Raw genomic sequence first — 20,337 nt, forward strand, 5'->3', positions numbered from 1 at the left:
TGTATACAGTATATACAAGATGGATTATGTGTATACTGTCAGCCAAACCCAGGTATAAAACTTTGGAGCACCTAATTCCCAGACAGAGATCATTTAATTCTTCAGTGTATTGCAGAGCTTGTAGTACTCAACAGTAAAGGACGAGATAAAAGTTTATGTCTGGCTAACAATCATAAATAACATATGCAGATATGCAGTGATGGTTTCAATTAAATTATAGCACCAAAGCACTATGAGTTGTATTTTTTTTAAGAAATATTGAGTCTGGTTTTCTTTATCTTAAAAAAAAAAAAAAAAAAGAGTAGTAGGAGTTATTTGTTCACATGTAAAGGATACTCAAATAGACAGGTTCAACAGCTTGCTTCAGGGCAGTGGTGGGGACTTTTCGCAATCCAGTGCTTTTCAGCCAAGTCCAGTAACCACTACACCACATGTCGGACGTAAAAGTCAAACATATTAAGAATGTTTATCCTGTGAGTCAAAAGGCCAGTACAGAGATTGACTTGACTTACTTTTCTTCTGCATTAATCATTCTAAAGTTACAGTTTATTCTTGCATACATTTTTTTGCCTGCTGGATTATGTTTGCATAGTGACATTAATATTAGGTAATAAGGTTTTCCTCACATGTTTTAAGCCATTGATGTTTTGCCATTATGGTAGTAGTGTACTTCCTTTGGATACAGACATTTGTTCCTAATCTTGCAGAACATCTTCAGAGAAACAAACTACAAGTCTTTAGGACTTTATTAGCTCATGTGTGAGTGAGTCAGAAAATTCCTGGACTAGAAGCAGGTGAGGATTTCTCTCTAGGGGGTACGGAAATGGCATCTTGAGTCTGGGGTACTGAGTGGCTTTCACGCTAATGTGTTCTGTCACCACACCCTCAGCTGAAAACCATTAATTGAGAATGTGTTACAATAGTTCAACATGTGAAGCTGATCAGTCTGCTTGTGTCACTGTGGCTCAGAAGATTCTGCTCTTATGAGTTCCCTTCAGACTTCATTTGCATGTCAGTATGTTACTTTTTTGATTCTTTTGTGCACCATTACATATGGCTGGCCAATTTATTTTTTTGTGACTGGGACTAGCTGTGCTTTATTTCACCATGAGCGCTTTATGGGGTTTTGTGTTTGTGTTTTTTTTTGCAAAAAAATTATCTGTCCATTTTTCAATGTATATGTTGGCCAGAAGCGAAGTTGTAAAAATCGGTACGTAGCATACGGTATATAATTTATTCTGGTTTACTCTTACATTCCTGAGACATATACGTTAAGTTAATTGATGGCTTTAAATTGGTCAATGTGTGTGTACCTAGCTGTAGACTGCTGTGCTGCACAGTATTGCTTCCTGTGTGATACATTTTGTTCAATATATTGAGTTCTTTAGCTGTTCTAGTAATATGCAAGCGCCCAAAAGAACGATTTCCAAGTTTGGTGACCTACATTTAGCATTACACACTTTATCTTTACAACTGTGTTAGTAATATTTAAGTGCAACAAAACAGTATTTTCAAGTATTTTCTTTGTCGGCATCCATAAGAAAGAAAGCATCTCACCATTAAGTGTTTTATTTTTTTAAATGCATTTTACAGAATTCTCTCAGCAATGTGTCAGATGTCACTATCTTATTTTAGTGATTTTTGCAGCTATCAGGACGGAAGCCATCATTTCAGACTTGCGTGTCTAATCAGGATCAAGTAAATTAGTGTCAGGTATGTGAAGGAAGAGTTCAAGTCCTATACATATTGTTATAGCCAAAACTGAAACCCATAAACTACCACCGGTTGGCAGATAGACATTCATAAAGAGAATTCAGAAAATAACTTTTGTAATATAGTATAACATGGGTCTGTTTTCCTCTCTTTTACTAAAACTGGGAAATGTGAACCTCCCTGTAATCTCAATGTCCACTATGTCAAAATGACTAATCCACACAACGGAGTGCTGTGATTTATTTAGACATCTCTGGAATCGGTTACATTAGAGCTGACACACCAAGGACTAATGAGTCCGCTCTGCACTTTGTCACTAGAAATGGGGGGCAAGTCTGTGATTCGTAACAGTAATTCTCTCAATGACTGCTTCCCTTTGCTATTTGATCAAAGATATGTGTTTAAACATAAGAGGTATTTTAAATGTTTAATTTTGAAAATATGAGTGATTTTGTAGGGAAGGCAAATGTGCAACAGAAATGGGAGGATGACCGTAAACTCTTTATAGGAGTGGGCAAAAAATAAGAGATTTGTACAGTTACTAGAATAAGAATAATTTTTGAAATTTATAATGGCAGTCCATTAAGCAGAATAAGAAATAACTGCAAAGGTTGAAGATAAATGGACTGAATATTATTATGCTATTGTGTAAGAGAGGGCTTGAGCAATTAGTGAATACTACCATAGTTTTTTTGGATGATTTTTTTTTAATTGACTAGACTCAAACTGAAACACAATAGTATGTTTTATAATAAGTAGAAGTTGCTAATGTGGAAAGAAAGAGTACCGATAACATCTAAACACGGCCATAGTACAGGGAGGGAATGTTCTTTAGTGATCTGTACATATCTTTGCAATTATATTTCTAGGAAATTATGTATGATTAGGTTTAAATGTCATTATAGTGTAAAAATGGAAAAAATATCATTTGAATGAATTCTAGCAAACAATACAAACAAGTACAATGAAAGAGTATTGATTACAGTTCTAACACTGCAAGCTTTAAAAGGGTTTTATGGATCATTGCATATTGTTCTATAAATTGAAAATAGTTACAAAAAGTGAATACAAGTGTAGTAAGATATAATGTACTGTTTAGGTAGAAATGTACAGTATTTCAAGTTACCATAATATTTATCAATTCACTTTACCTACTTTGGTCTTGTAAAGGTCACAGGAAGATGAAAGTTTTCCTCAGCAGTAGTGAATGCAGTGATGCACGGTACACACATGTCCTTTACTTACATTGAGCCTGTTTGAAACCACCTACCCACCTAACAGCACATCTTTGGCGTGTGTGAGAAAAACTCTGCTAAAAATACCCACAACCACCCTCTGGGGAAAAATGTTTGGCTATTACATTTTAAAATTAAACTGTTCCAACGCAGGAAAGCAATGCAGAGAGGACATGATTCTTTTAGGTAGGCACATTTGCTCATAGGTTAGGCTTTTCCCTATTTCTAGGAGTCACATTACAGGCTTTAGTAAGTTAAATTCAGGACATGTGGGGCCAAAAGGTATTACTTACAACTTTGTTTGCCTTTACTTGGAAGTTATTCCATTCACGTTTAGCTTTTACCTTGTACCTAATGGTGCTGGTATAATCTCTGGCTCCCTTTGATTGTGAACTCAAGTAAAAACAAAAAATCCTCCATCTATTTTATCAAGCAGCTTTATTTTAATACAGGTCTGCAGGACGATGGTGCCTACCCCAGCTACTACTAATACATTCATTATAGCTCCAGGAACCAGGTTTCTGTTATCTGTGTGGAGTTACACATCGTTTTGTGCTCATCTGTATTATTTATTTCCACATTATATGTTGTCTTCTTCTGCGTATTCTCAAAAGACATGCACGGTACATTTCTCAGAGACTATAAACTTACACAGTATCAATAAGTGTGGTAGTGTATATACAGTATGTGTGCTCTGTGATGTCCAGGCATCCTATCCATAATTTGTGCATCATGCCACCAGGATAGGCTCCAGACCTAGAAAAAGCAAGATCAGAAAATGGATAGATTTATGAACTATTTAAGAAGAATGGTCTTTAGAGTGAACTTCTACTTTTAAAGACTGAGTGAGACTTAAGACAAAATCTAGGGCATTGTACTACAGTTTTAAGTCGGTTTGTACTTAGCTAGATAATATTCGAGTCAGTCACAGAAATGAAGAGAACATAACACTCTGTAGAGGTAAGGCTATTAGTTCTTTTAAGACATCCGTTTATTGAATGAAAGCTATATTAAAGAGTAAAGGTTTTGCTGGGTTTACATTTATTTTACATAGAGTGTTCAAGGGAAATAAGCATGGCCACTGGGGTGAACCATAATGATATACAGAGTAAGAGTGAGTGGTGAGAGATGGGGCTAAGGTCTCTGAGTGAAAATAAAACCTTTGCTATGGGGCACTGGGAATTTGAGTGACTGAAGCCAGTGCTTTAAAACCTGAACTCTCTACTAAATGTTTATTTAACACAGGTAGGGCCGCTACACTGATAGTCACTCATTTCCTTTCAGAGGAAGCAATAAATGCACTCACTTGTGTTTAACTACATTCCTGCTGTGCTTCTAATTACTGCCATACCCTTATAATGGACTTTGGAGAGGGTGATGGGATGCTGAACGTAAAAAGATGAGAAAGGGATGTAGAGAATAAAAAAAGAGTAGTTGGAGAGGAAAGACAGAATGACAAATAGGAAAAGAGCTGGGTGAACAAAGGCTACTAGATGGGTTCCCTGTAAAGAAAGCAAAAGCTTCATTTGCTGCTATAGTTGTCACTATGTCATATCTGGTGGGAGCAAGATGAAAAAAAAATTCTCCGCTACCAGTCCAATAATTATGCTGAAAGCAATGATACACCAAGTTAGAAGGAGCATATTTTGCACTTAACATAACAGCAAATCTGTGTATTTGACAGCTTCAGAACACAATAGAGCTCCAAGTGCACAACATGGTTTATTTTCTGCTTTGATAAGAGCTATATACAGCTTGATAAAAATGGAAGGAAAGTAGCTTGCCACCAACAAAGAAAATAAAAGTTTTGCCAACAGTTCTTATTTGTGTTTTGTAGGGGGCAACCCTTTGTAAGCAGTTAATGATAAGAATGTTTTTGTACAGAAATGGTAAACTATAAATTTCCATATGAAACATTATTAAAGCTGATAGTAGGTGTCCACAATACAGGTGGACTGGATTAGAAAAGTAAGAACAAGGTATTATTATATCATGTCTGGGAACCCAGGATTCATCAAAATCCAAACACTGGAAATATATTTGAAACATTTTTTTTTGGTTTTATAAATAATGCAGGCAACGTTGTGCCCAATTTTTTAAACACTTTCCATAATAAAATAAAAGAATATTGTGATTTAGGCTGATCTTACCTTGCCCGGGGGTGTGATGATCTCAGAATGATTTAGTCCACTTTTTATAAGTATATATTTCAGCATTCCCGGGATCAAGGAGATAGCTAAAAGTGGTGGTAATATGATAAAGTGTTTTGAATATCAACATTATTACGTAATTGCTAAACTGAAAGAGCTGTACAGCATCTCTGTCCAAGACTGTTGTACCAGTGAAACACTGAGTTGTGTTCAGAGTCTTTCATATATAAGTATTACATCACTATTAAAACCTTAAAAAATATACAAAATAAGAATAAAACCAATTGTGCTTCCACAACAGCTCATAACCAGCCAATTTATCAAAAACATTTAAGCGTATTCAATATTTTGAATCTAAGTGTAGGAATTTCAACATTTAAACAGTAATATCATATGTAGGCACATATGCTGTAAAACAAATAGTTGTTTTATCAGTCATGCAAACAAAATATTGAAATGTGAAAAGTGTAGTTTCCAAAAAACAGAAGATGTGAGGTGGCAAAAAATGTCATACCTGAAACTGAACTAGTGTGAAGATCTTCAAATCAAAAACATATCTCCATTGATTTTCCCAAAATAACTGTTTTCAGTATAGAGCTCATGATCCTGTCCCATCAGCAAAACTAATATATTTTTCTATGTTAGATCATATCTGGGACAACCTTTGTTGTGTGGTTTCTTGGTTCTTTGTGTTCTTCGTATGAATAAAAATAATAATAATAATAATACAGATGTGATAATATTATCAGATCACTGTTCAAATAAATGCAATTAAACTTATTTCATCAACAGTGCAGACAATTAACACAGCATAAAATGCCACTTTGCCCAAGATATGTTAAGAGTTGTGTTATAGACCTTTGTGGTTTATAGTGTATAAAATGGGGATCACATCCTTTGAGAGGAAAAAATAAATCACTCATTCACATGATATAAAATATGGTGAAAAAGTTCTCCCTAATCAGTCACAATGATGATGTAGCTCAGTTATATAGAACTTCCCTCACAGAGCAACTGGACATTGTTGGATATATGCACATGAAGCTGACTGGAACCTATCAATTAAATAATTGTGTAGGTCTGAACCAGTTCAATCTCAACAAGCTTTGTTAATGTCTTGTTAGGTTAGGTTAGGTTTAGCCTGGCGTTACTTTTCATACCTGTCAGAAACAATACTGAGCACTCATCAACTGAATTAACCCTGTGTTTTAGATTCCTGTTTTTTTCAAACATGTTCAAACTTTAATGCTAAATGCTTCAAAATATTAATCCATCTGTTCCATTTTTTTAATCCAGGACAGAGTCATTTCAAACATGAACATTTTTGGATAACTGAGAAGTATAGATATGCTTTACTTTATATACCATCAGTCTGTTGTCAGCACTATCTACAGGACAGAGATACAGTGCAGTTACTTACATGCATTTATTTCCTTGCATATTTATTATTAGAGTATAGGCAGTTTAGCTGACTTGCTCAGAGTTGCTGCTTGAGTTGGGGACAAGTATTCAACCAGCCTATGTGATGGAAGTCTCCTACAATAACCACTGGCCTGTGTTGTTGATAGTTAGTAAGCAAATCGTTTTCAAGATATCTGTTCACCCCTTTTTTTTACTGTTTCGTACAATGAACTGACATATCTATACTGTCACCTTGGTAAGCAAGTTATAACAAGAGGGAATGGATAAGGTTTTCCATATCAGCATGTTTCTTTTGAGTTTATAGAATAAGTCATTTCAAAGTTCAATCTTTCCTTTTTGTTTGCTAGATTAGATCAGTGAAAACTATTATCTGGTCAGGTGTAAGTGAGTATGTGTAAATACTGTAAGTGTACCCAGCAATTAACTCTGTAAATACAGTCTGTTTGGACTCTGTATGCCTCCACTTTAACCCCATTCCTGGACTGGATTAAACAAATTAGGGCTGAAAATTATGAGTTCAAAAATGAAATGATGGAGAACATTTGGAGCAGCTTAGCAGCACCATGGTTAAAGCTCCTTCTGTGATCTGTTCTGTGAGTTTATGTTCATGATCACTATCTGTGTGGAGTTACCATTACGGTTACATTACTGACATCAGTGAGTAGGGTTAGGGTTAGAGTAGGGTATGTGTCCTCAGTGATAAAATGATTCCAACCTTACTGTTGTTGATGCTGCTGGAGAACTGTCCTTGAGATCCTGTAGTGGATAAAACACATTCAGTAAATGAATTCATTACAATTTTAAGTAACTTCACACACGTTTAAAATATGACAGATGTTCAGTTCAAAGGACACAGTATTTTTGCAAGTAATTCAAAGATATTTTTAACTGAAATAGAGCCACATCCTTCAGTAGCCCTTACTGAAGAAATTCCACGTTGAACTACAGTATGAGCGCTCTAGCAGGGTAATTATTCATTATGCTGCTAACTCACTATTTCACTCTGCTCAGTTAGAGAAATCTTAACCTTCCAATTATGTTACAACAGGGATTGTTTATCGTGTTGAAAAATAGAAAAGTAATCATCTAAGCTGTTTCAGTTATTATGAAATTCAGGCAAAGTGGTAATACTTCCTGAAGTGTGGAAGAAAGATATGCTCAAAGACTTTCAATCGGAAACACATGCAGTTTTTAAGTGTCATAACTTGTAGGCATGCAAAAATAAATTAGCAAAGAATGGATCAGTTTTTTTCTGCATAACAAGTTCTTAGTCAAATATGTCCTCTGTTTGCACTAACTGATTAAACTGAATTGCTGAAACTGCCTGGATATTTTAATAAGCTTTGAATGCTTGCTGTATTGTTGCATTTTATTTTCAGTTTTCTTTTTTATTTCATGATTCTTTGTCTTTTTCTTTTATGGTGAGGAAGGGGCAAAACAAAGAAGGCCAACATAAATCATGAATGAGGTTATTGTATATTTGATGTTAGTATTTCATCTCAAGCTTTCCAAAAGTACATTCTGAGAAATGTAATGATTAGACGTGGGATTGATTTAAAGGTTAGGAAAACATGTCAGTTACTACATTAAAAACAGTGAGGTTTACAGTCTGTCTTTGGATTAGCATCTGCCTTAAAAACTTTGCCTTTTTTTTATCATAAATCAGGATTTACCATTTTACTTCATGAATTACAACAGGTGTTTCATTCAGAATTCATTTTACTGATGTTTATGTCAGTTATAATGTTACACACCTTCAACAAGAAAACCACTGTCACAGGCAAAAGACCATTTTGGCGTTGGAGATGAACTAATGTCCCCTTATTTTAACTCGATGATTGCTAGCCTCACATTCTAGTTGGGATTTGGGATTAAGCTTGAATCCCAAAGTGCCAAGGTCCAAAGAGAAAAATAAAACAACAAATATTAGGATATTAGTGTTAGGATATAGCGGGTTGGATAATGACTGACTGACTATACTAATTTCCTTTCTCAAAAAATATTTAATGGTAGTGATGTATAGTTCCATTAATAAGAATTGTTCATTTTTGGTACAATTTACCTATAAATGTGGTTTAAATTTATAAATTAGAAAAGTTATAGTTCAATTGCATTTTCTCAGTAGTCAAGTGGGAAACAAGATTGAATTGCAGCTTCTTATGGGTTAATTTTTTAATCTGATTCAACTTCATTGTGTGGTATGCAAGAAATACAGTATTATAATGATGTTGTTAAATTTAGTTTGCAACAAATTGTTAATTATGTTATTGTTATTAATTATGGCTCTGAGAAATCTTAGCAATAAAACCAACTGGTCCCATAATCTAATATAATATTACGGTAATCTGTGAGTAGGTTACCTGGTAGAAACACCACCTTAACCTCATTGTCACTTTTTCACACTTTCTTATAATCTGAAGGTTCATTTCAGAAACCCCTGAACCCATCTGCCACTAATTGCCTATTAATTACTCAGAGTGTTGCCGTACTCCTCTAATGATCAGTATGGACTAGGAGTCAGTTTGGCAAAACAAACAGTTTAACAATAAATGCAGTAAAGGTTTTACTCCATTAAATTCAGCTCTCCAACCATCACATCAAAAGAGAAGAAATGCCAGAGCTGTAATCGTCTTATTATTGAAGCCTCTATTTGGGCAGATTGGAATCACTTTATGTTTGCTAGAAGAAATATAATAATGCAATTTATAGCATCGTTAGTACTAAAAGGGGAGCTATGATTTTCTTGTCCTGATTAATAACAAACAACAGCATTAGGTATGTATACAGTAGGTGTGTCTATATAGTATTCATGAGATTTAAGGACTGTTGCATTTAAAAAAACTGCATATTTTAAAATCAAATATTAAAACAAGAAGTATGCATCTCTCATCTATTTTTTTTTTGTAAGGCAAATCCCAGGCTGCTCTTTAAAGTCCTTGCAGTAGGCTTAGACTATACATCTTTGTACCTTATCCTGTAACATACACTGAAAAAGCCGCCTTCTTCCTATCTATTTTCAATAGTGTCCCACATCATAAAGATAATAAGAATGTTTATTTGCCATATTCTACCTTCACTAGCAATATGGCTGCTAGACAAATATTTTTGTTCAAATTTTGCTCCAACATGTATATCAGTTATTCCAAGTGAGTTAGTCATGTACAGTTAGGTCCATAAATATTTGGACAGAGACAACTTTTTTTTCTAATTTTGGTTCTGTACATTACCACAATGAATTAACTCAGTGGGTTGAACGAAACGATTGCATAAAAATGTGAGGCCAATAAAGTATTTTTTACACAATCCCTTCATTTCAGGGGCTCAAAAGTAATTGGACAAATTAAATAACTGGAAATAAAATGTTCATTTGTAATACTTGGTTGAAAACCCTTTGCTGGCAATGACAGCCTGAAGTCTTGAACTCATGGACATCACCAGTTGCTGGGCTTCCTCCTTTTTAATGCTCTGCCAGGCCTTTACTGCAGCGTCTTTCAGTTGCTGTTTGTTTGTGGGCCTTTCTGTCTGAAGTTTAGTCTTCAACAAGTGAAATGCATGCTCAATTGGGTTAAGATCAGGTGACTGACTTGGCCATTCAAGAATTTTCCACTTCTTTGCTTTAATAAACTCCTGGGTTGCTTTGGCTGTATGTTTTGGGTCATTGTCCATCTGTATCATGAAACGCCCAATCAATTTGACTGCATTTAGCTGGATTTGAGCAGACAGTATGTCTCTGAACACCTCAGAATTCATTCGGCTGCTTCTGTCCTGTGTCCCATCATCAATAAACACTAGTGTCCCAGTGCCACTGGCAGCCATGCACGCCCAAGCCATCACACTGCCTCCACCGTGTTTTACAGATGATGTGGTATGCTTTGGATAATGAGCTGTTCCACATCTTCTCCATACTTTTTTCTTGCCATCTTTCTGGTAGAGGTTGATCTTGGTTTCATCTGTCCAAAGAATGTTTTTCCAGAACTGTGCTGGCTTTTTTAGATGTTCTTTAGCAAAGTCCAATCTAGCCTTTCTATTCTTGAGGCTTATGAGTGGCTTGCACCTTGCAGTGCACCCTCTGTATTTACTTTCATGCAGTCTTCTCTTTATGGTAGACTTGGATATCGATACGCCGACCCCCTGGAGAGTGTTATTCACTTGGTTTGCTGTTGTGAAGGGGTTTCTCTTCACCATGGAAATGATTCTACGATCATCCACCACTGTTTCTTCCGTGGACGTCCAGGTCTTTTTGCGTTGCTGAGTTCACCAGTGCTTGCTTTCTTTCTCAGGATGTACCAAACTGTAGATTTTGCCACTCGTAATATTATAGCAATTTCTCGGATGGGTTTTTCTGTTTTCGCAGCTTAAGGATGGCTTCTTTCACCTGCATGGAGAGCTCCTTTGACCGCATGTTGTCTGTTCACAGCAAAATCTTCCACATACAAGCACCACACCTCAAATCAACTCCAGGCCTTTTATCTGCTTAATTGATAAGACATAACGACGGACTTGACCACACCTGCCCATGAAATAGCCTTTGAGTCAATTGTCCAATTACTTTTGAGCCCCTGAAATGAAGGGATTGTGTTAAACAAATGCTTTAGTTGCCTCACATTTTTATGCAATCTTTTTGTTCAACCCACTGAATTAAAGCTGAAAGTCTGCACTTTAACTGCTTCTGAGTTGTTTCATTTAAAATTCATTGTGGTGATGTACAGAACCAAAATTAGAAAAAAGTTGTCTCTATCCAAATATTTATGGACCTAACTGTATGTTTGGCTGTTTTCAAGTTAATTTTTAAATGTCCACCTTACTTTGGTGGTTATTGAAAACTGCAGGATCTCTCCTCAGCTCAAATAGGAAGTGTACTGTTGCCTTAAATCACTACTCCTTATCCGTTTTTTCTGCATGAAGATTGTGTGTTCTTCCTGTTTCTTTTTGGATTTAGTGTCCAAGAATATGCATGGTAGGTTAATATGGTACCACTATCTCGGCAAGAATAAGCAAGTGTGCAAGGCTTCTTTGTGAGGGATTTGAATAAAGCTTTGTTCTTAAGGGCTTTCAAAACTGGCAACATCGCAATAGAAAATGATTTTACTTTGACTTGTTTTATTAGAGGACCTAGTATTTCAAACAAAATGTTTTACATTCATTCTGCTGAGAGGGTACATTCCTAAGTGTTTAGTTATCAGTTGTAATCCATTAATCAATCAATCATCATATGAGATGTTTGTGCATATTAATATTTATTGCTTGTTAAATTAAGATGAATTTGGAAATGTTTCTGAAAATTACATGCATGGGGAAAATGACTAAATATAACAGGAGCAGTCAAAAGCAGAAGAAGAAAAAGAGGAATAGTGGTGTATATCATTTGAGACACAATAACAAGCAATTGGGCAGATTAAAATATAATAACAGAAAAAAAGAGGCAAAGAGACAAAAAATATCAGCACTCTACAAATCTTGTAAGTCCCTATTTTAAGTCCTTTATATTGTGTTTATGTGGAACTTTCTATTGTGTGAGTTGTAAAATTGCTAAAAATGCATGCCATTTTGGGCAGCCCAGTTCTACAAGTGTAAAATTCACTTAGTACTTTGGCTAAGATGTGATAAAAACAACACATTGCTGTCTTTTTGTCTTATCACGATTGTCACAAACAAAATAAATTACATCGGAGGAGTGGCATTGAGTGAATGTGCTGCTGCCTGCTGACATTTATCTTAACATTTTTTCTGCATCACCCATTTCCTTTTACTTAGACACCAAATCTGCTAAACATTAATTGTTTTGCTGAAGAAACATGGCAGTTAGTTCCCACTTGGACAGTTAGTCATGTGTGCTGTTGGGTGTTGACATTATCACCTTGAAGAAACACTTAAAATGCAGCTTGGCAGCCTGCTGATCATTTATCAGTAAAATATGCCTCAGTTCATATTGAACTATCCATCCAAAGTTTATTTTATGACTACACTTCTTTCCATTACAGGATCACAGGAGTAACACAGTCTATCCTGACAAATCCAACCCTAGATGTAATGGTAGTACAAGACAGGGCACACGCTCCTAGACTCACACATGCACAGGGTTGACCTATCAGGCATGATTTCAAGTGTATCAGGAAACCAAATTATGGAGAGTAAACCACAAAAAACAAAAAATGTATAAACTCCACACAGATATTACCAGGACTAGGCACTGACCCAGAATTTGTAAGGCAGTAGGGGTAATATCTTCCCCACCATTTTAACGACTATTTGTTGCAAACTATTCATGTTAGATATTAGATCTTATGAGATATGATTTATATTTGTATAGAAAAATAAAGAACTTCTGCGCCTTTTTATTTTAGGTACTCATTTCAGTCTTCAGTTATAGCATTTTCTGTGCAAGTTCAGTATAAACTACCATAATCTTACACTTAATAAGTTCCTGCCTTATGCTTGGCCTCACTTCAGATGGCCCTTTGATTCTAGAGTTGAGAGGTGAGTTGTAACAATGGCTTACTGGCAGACGTGTATGAGACCGAAACATGAGAATAGAATTCTTTTTCTGGTACTGGAGGAGTAGACAAGTGGCCAGGTCACCACACAAAGTACACAAGGGGTTACAGTCTATAGAATAGGTCTGTATGGTAGTGGGATTATTATTTATTTTCGTACTACTTTTTGTTTCTATTAGAAAGAGACAGTTTTTTTACAATTTTGTTTTTGTCTTGGATATGGAAAGTTTATATGAGGGTCCCCTCCTGTTGCAGTTTATACCCATTAAACATGCTATAATTAACGAAAGCTGCCGAGATGCTTCATAGATAACCCTGTATGAGTCCTGAAAAGACAGTGGATGCTGAAATGATGGGTTTTTACATTATTAATCCCAGCATTCCAAATAACTAGTAATAATGATCATGATAAATGATAAGGGAAAGAGAAAACACAAAATATGTCCATATTGTGTAATGAGAATTGAGTACATTATTGTGAAAATGTTTAGAACGTTAAGGAGTCGAAGGGTTGTACAAAGGAACCCCATATGTCACATTGCTCACATCTTACAGTTATTTATAGGCCGTCTTAAAATCACCATTAAAACAAATAAAAAGCAAAAGGAAATGTATGGCACATGTCATCTCTGATCAGCCCCCCAGAATTTTGGTGCAGCGAATACATTACTTCACAATGAAACAGGGTTCGCCAGCTTCTGAGCACATTTTACTGAGGTAGAGCTGGATTGCTTGGGTTTGTGAAATCATTTGGAACAAGAAAAGTTCACAGAACTATAACATAACACATAACATAACATAACATAACGTCTAGTGAAGTTGGAAGAATCATCAAGAACCAAAGAATGGAAACTGTAGGAATGAAGACATTCTTGAGAGACCTATAAATCAATCAGTCACTAATCAGGTTTTCAGTAGATGAATTGATTATGTGCAGAGATGATTTGAAAGAAATGATATCCTTTAAGCTGAAATCATTTCTGTGACTGAAATAACTTTCAATAATAAATTTATCTCTGGAAATTATACAATGAAGAGCTTTTCCTCGAGAAAACCATTCCACAACACTTTAACCTTGAGATTCATTCAAAACACAGGTTAAGCACAAAATACAATGACCCTTAGCCTCACATATATGTTATATAGATATTGGATATTAGCCTGAACGACATGTTTACTGTACAAACTTGATTTTAATTTGATTTTTAATTGTATTAATTCCAATTTAAATGGTAATGGACAGAGATTAAAAATTAGGATTATCTGGCTGGTGCTGTTATAGCACACCGCATACTGTATACATCAAACAAATCAGTGTTGCTAACTAAAGTAAAGAATTACTTTTTTAAAAGAAAACTGCCAATAATAATTTACTTTCAGCGTTTTATATGTTTGATTGAATTCCTATCCTTTTTCTATGTTTAAATAATGAATATACTGAGTCAGCCATGATTATAACTGGAAAACTGAAGTTTTTATATTACAACAACAACATTTATTTATATAGCACATTTTCATACAAAAAGTAGCTCAAAGTGCTTTACATAATGAAGAATAGAAAAATAAAAGACACAGTCAACCCACTGTTACTTAAATTGATAGTATTTACAGGAGGAAGTTCCACTGAACTTCAGTTTTGTAAATTATTTGATGTGCAGACATAATTATTTTTCTTAGTTAACAGTTACCCAAATGCAATTTATTTTTAGTCCTATCCAGTCCACACTCCATGTGTGACCTTTTCTTCTCTTTATTTGAATTGTTTGTTAAATGCGATTTTTAGGAAGCCATTCGAAAGACAGAATTGTTCTTGTTTAAAGTGTCGTCTAGTGGTGGACTATAAAACCTATGAATTGCCGGCTAAATTCTCACTTCAGGTTTACATACATTTTCTGTACTTGTAAAACACCTCCGGATGCTCATCACTGAAGGTGCTACACAGAATCAAAGTTTTTCCTGTTTAAGCCAATCCCAAGATTAGACTTCATAAACTGCATTATTGTTGACATTTTAACTAGTACTCTCTGCTCTGGAGCTTCTGCCATCCCTTCTGACTACATGTTTGTTTACTTCTAAGCTTTACAATTTTTTAGATTTCTGACTACTGATCTTAAATCTTATCTTTCAAGTAATGCTACTCCTTAAGCTCTTGTTACACCATTGCAGTTGAACCCATCTACAACATATGCTTCCAGGTGCTGCCAAGACAAATACCTTTACGGAAATCCCCACTCCCAAAGGGAAATTGTACATAAGGATGGAGGCGTAGAGGAAACGTTCTTGTGGGTGGTCTTATAGGCGGTAGGGCTCATGTTTTTAACACATCCTTCACTTCATGTCAGCATCTATCCTGAGGATGAACTTCAGTGTTCAGTACCTTGCATTATTCTGTTGAGCAAAATATCTTTGATTTTAAGTCCTGTGCTTTAAAGTTCAGTTTTCTATGGACATGCTTTAGTTTTATTTGGTGAACTGTGAATATAATAACATTTGTGTGTAGACTTTTTAGTTGACTAGCTACACCATTGTCTTGATGTGGATGATGTCTAGACTATAAGAAGTTGTCTAGAATCTCTCTACTGGTGAGAGTCATATGGTCTTGATTACATTACCTACAAGCTACAGTATGCAAGACAGAGATGGTGCTGGTGTTGTATTACATTTGTAGCATACAGTGGTGTGAAAAACTATTTGCCCCCTTCCTGATTTCTTATTCTTTTGCATGTTTGTCACACAAAATGTTTCTGATCATCAAACACATTTAACCATTAGTCAAATATAACACAAGTAAACACAAAATGCAGTTTTTAAATGATGGTTTTATTATTTAGGGAGAAAAAATCCAAACCTACATGGCCCTGTGTGAAAAAGTAATTGCCCCCTGAACCTAATAACTGGTTGGGCCACCCTTAGCAGCAATAACTGCAATCAAGCGTTTGCGATAACTTGCAATGAGTCTTTTACGGCGCTCTGGAGGAATTTTGGCCCACTCATCTTTGCAGAATTGTTGTAATTCAGCTTTATTTGAGGGTTTTCTAGCATGAACCGCCTTTTTAAGGTCATGCCATAGCATCTCAATTGGATTCAGGTCAGGACTTTGACTAGGCCACTCCAAAGTCTTCATTTTGTTTTTCTTCAGCCATTCAGAGGTGGATTTGCTGGTGTGTTTTGGGTCATTGTCCTGTTGCAGCACCCAAGATCGCTTCAGCTGGAGTTGACGAACAGATGGCCAGACATTCTCCTTCAGGATTTTTTGGTAGACGGTAGAATTCATGGTTCCATCTATCACAGCAAGCCTTCCAGGCCCTGAAGCAGCAAAACAACCCCAGACCATCACACTACCACCACCATATTTTACTGTTGGTATGATGTTCTTTTCTGAAATGCTGTGTTCCTTTTATGCCAGATGTAACGGGACATTTGCCTTCCAAAAGTTCAACTTTTGTCTCATCAGTCCACAAGGTATTTTCCCAAAAGTCTTGGCAATCATTGAGATGTTTCTTAGCAAAATTGAGACGAGCCCTAATGTTCTTTTTGCTTAACAGTGGTTTGCTTCTTGAAATCTGCCATGCAGGCCGTTTTTGCCCAGTCTCTTTCTTATGGTGGAGTCGTGAACACTGACCATAATTGAGGCAAGTGAGGCCTGCAGTTCTTTAGACGTTGTCCTGGGGTCTTTTGTGACCTCTCGGATGAGTCGTCTCTGCGCTCTTGGGGTAATTTTGGTCGGCCGCCACTCCTGGGAAGGTTCACCACTGTTCCATGTTTTTGCCATTTGTGGATAATGGCTCTCACTGTGGTTCGCTGGAGTCCCAAAGCTTTAAAATGGCTTTATAACCTTTACCAGACTGATAGATCTCAATTACTTCTGTTCTCATTTGTTCCTGAATTTCTTTGGATCTTGGCATGATGTCTAGCTTTTGAGGTGCTTTTGGTCTACTTCTCTGTGTCAGGCAGCTCCTATTTAACACTAGAATTACCAGAGCCTACGAAAAAACTCGTAATTCCGTCCCACCTTAAACTGCTTCTTAAATCCCTTCACACCTCTCCGCCAGCGCCCTTTGTCTTCTAAATGTGCTGATAAAGAGAAGCTCGAAGCAGCCGGCTATTCCATCCCCACCAATTTAGAACATGCACGAACTTCTCTCAGCTCATGCCTTGATTGAGTATCTGGGAGTGAAGTGGAGTTTTAGAGTGAAATAATAGATCGTTGTTTGGAACACACGCATTTCATGTCTGTTCCGTTTCTACAGTAATCTGTGTCAACACATTGTTAAAACAGAAACTTTTTATATTCTAGTAGTAGATGACAAAATGTAGGCATAAACTATATAATGTATGAAGCCTGAAGTCCAAATAGCAAAGAAACATTTTCACAAGAATAACACAATTGCACTTTTATTCAAACATATAACTGCAGAAACAAAAAGCCGCCTTAACATGCGACATTGACACCAGTTTACTATAACTGACTCCGTGGTTCAATAGATACAACCCCCGCTTGGGAATCAAGGGGTTACGGGTTCGATCCTGCGCCCCTCCCTTTTGAGAAGTAAACTGTTCTTAGTCTTACTGTTTTAGAAGAAAAACATACATTTGATTTCAGTCTGTAACTGCCGGTGCAATTTATGATCTTTGTAAAGGTTAGCTTTTTTTTTTTATTCACTTTTCACTCTCTCAGTCGCGTTCAGAATCAATCCATACAACCCCATCTGACACGGCTGTTTTCACTAAAGACGCGCTATAGCTCTGCAGTGTACCACGATGCATACTAACGCCCACGGTTCTGACACACAAACGCTGGCGAAGATGCCTTCTTCGTATCTCACCGTCACTTGCTTTTCTTTTTATTCAGTTTTATTGAGTGTTCCTGCCAGTCCCCGCATGTTGCTGTATGCTGGATATGTTCATATATATTGTCTCTTTCTTTCAGGTGTGTAATAGAAACCACAGCATAGAGAGAAGTGTGTACATTGCTTCTTACAGGAGAAGGCGATGGAAAAAGTGCACTTGAATAAAAGTGCACTTTTGTTATACTTTTACACCAATATATGTTCCCGTGTTTGAACGACACGGGCAGATGGGGAGTGTCTGATGATTGCATATAGCGCCGAAGTTGGTCTTTACCATTCTTTCTTCTGCATGTCCTGGGGTGCAAAAGAAAAAGCATACAGCAACATGCGGGACTGGCAGGAACACTCAATAAAACTGAATAAAAAGAAAAGCAAGTGACGCTGAGTATGCATCGTGGTACACTGCAGAGCTATAGCGCGTCTTTAGTGAAAACAGCCGTGTCAGATGGGGTTGTATGGATTGATTCTGAACGCGACTGAGAGAGTGAAAAGTGAATAAAAAAAAAAGCTAACCTTTACAAAGATCATAAATTGCACCGGCAGTTACAGACTGAAATCAAATGTATGTTTTTCTTCTAAAACAGTAAGACTAAGAACAGTTTACTTCTCAAAAGGGAGGGGCGCAGGATCGAACCCGTAACCCCTTGATTCCCAAGCGGGAGCTGTATCTATTGAACCACGGAATCAGTTATAGTAAACTGGTGTCAATGTCGCATGTTAAGGCGGCTTTTTGTTTCTGCAGTTATATGTTTGAATAAAAGTGCAATTGTGTAATTCTTGTGAAAATGTTTCTTTGCTATTTGGACTTCAGGCTTCATACATTATATAGTTTATGCCTACATTTTGTCATCTACTACTAGAATATAAAAAAAGTTTCTGTTTTAACAATGTGTTGACACAGATTACTGTAGAAACGGAACAGACATGAAATGCGTGTGTTCCAAACAACGATCTATTATTTCCACTCTAAAACTCCACTTCACTCCCAGATACTCAATCAAGGCATGAGCTGAGAGAAGTTCGTGCACGTTCTAAATTGGTGGGGGGATGGAATAGCCGGCTGCTCCTAGCTTCTTTTTATCAGCACATTTAGAGAACAAAGGGCGCTGGCGGAGAGGTGTGAAGGGATTTAAGAAGCAGTTTAAGGTGGGACGGAATTACGAGTTTTTTCGTAGGCTCTGGTAATTCTAGTGTTAAGTGATTTCTTGATTGAAACAGGTGTGGCAGTAATCAGGCCTGGGGGTGGCTACGGAAATTGAACTCAGGTGTGATACACCACAGTTAGGTTATTTTTGAACAAGGGGGCAATTACTTTTTCACATAGGGCCATGTAGGTTTGGATTTTTTCTCCTAAATAATAAAAACCATCATTTAAAAACTGCATTTTGTGTTTACTTGTGTTATATTTGACTAATGGTTAAATGTGTTTGATGATCAGAAACATTTTGTGTGACAAACATGCAAAAGAATAAGAAATCAGGAAGGGGGCAAATAGTTTTTCACACCACTGTATATTGTACATATAGTTTAGAAACACATCTTTTGTAAGGAATTAAGTTGGATTTAGGAGAGCTGATGATCAGCAAAGTACAGCCATTAAATTGCATCTTGTATGGCACGATGGTTGCCATGAAAATTTATAGTCCCATAAACCGGTTTCATCGGTTCAGATAAAAGCATACAGTGCTTTTGATTAAGGTCCCTGCCACCAAGAATCCAGCAATAAGCAAACGGACACTATGGTCCTGTCATTTTCAACAGTCATAAATGTTTGAGATGGAAAGAAATTTTTGTTACATTGATAAAATTGTGTTTGAAAAATAGTATGGCTTCTATGTAAAAGTTGAATAAGGAGTGCTTCTGGAAAAAAAATTAACAATGAACAGCCAAAATTATAAGTCACCATAGTGACAGCATTATGAAAGTTATACATTTACATCTACAAACAAGTCAAAGAAACTTTGGATGTCACTTGATCTTATACCATCACACTGACTTGTAGTAAGTATAAGGATGAAAGAGTCATACTTCAGTGTGACCACTTGAATAGAGAATGAACAATGTAAATATGTGTTGTGCTTTAAAGTTTAGAACATCTAGATGAGAACAGGCCATTTAGCCCAACAAAGCTCGCCAGTCCTATCCACTTATTTCCTCCAAGAAAACATCAGTTTAGACCCAGGGGATGCTGGTTCAAGCTAACCTGTTGTGTGACACGGACCAAGTCAGTAAAATCACGTCAAAGAAAGCAATATATGTAAACAATTGTAATCCTCTTTGCCTACATAGAGATGTCAGCCAGATATACAATAATAACAGGCCATCATATTTCTCTGATTATCACAGAAATTTAAGTATTGCTCAATACAATAAAGCTGCATTCTTGGCTTGGAAAATATGAGAGAATCTTAGCAAGAGTGTGGGATTATTAAGAGTGGAAGCAAATAGTCAAAGAACTGGCCTTGAAGAAATC

The 20,337-nt window shown here is 36.4% G+C and overlaps 1 protein-coding gene across 2 annotated transcripts in view; it reads left to right on the forward strand.

Annotated features, from left to right (window-relative positions):
* bmp7b (bone morphogenetic protein 7b) overlaps positions 1 to 20,337 on the forward strand; it is an 83,328-nt gene that overhangs the window by 33,338 nt on the left and 29,653 nt on the right. The gene's annotated exons all lie outside the window — the stretch shown is intronic.

Source organism: Polypterus senegalus, chromosome 14, assembly GCF_016835505.1.
Source record: "Polypterus senegalus isolate Bchr_013 chromosome 14, ASM1683550v1, whole genome shotgun sequence".
NCBI classification, from domain to species: Eukaryota; Metazoa; Chordata; class Cladistia; order Polypteriformes; family Polypteridae; genus Polypterus; species Polypterus senegalus.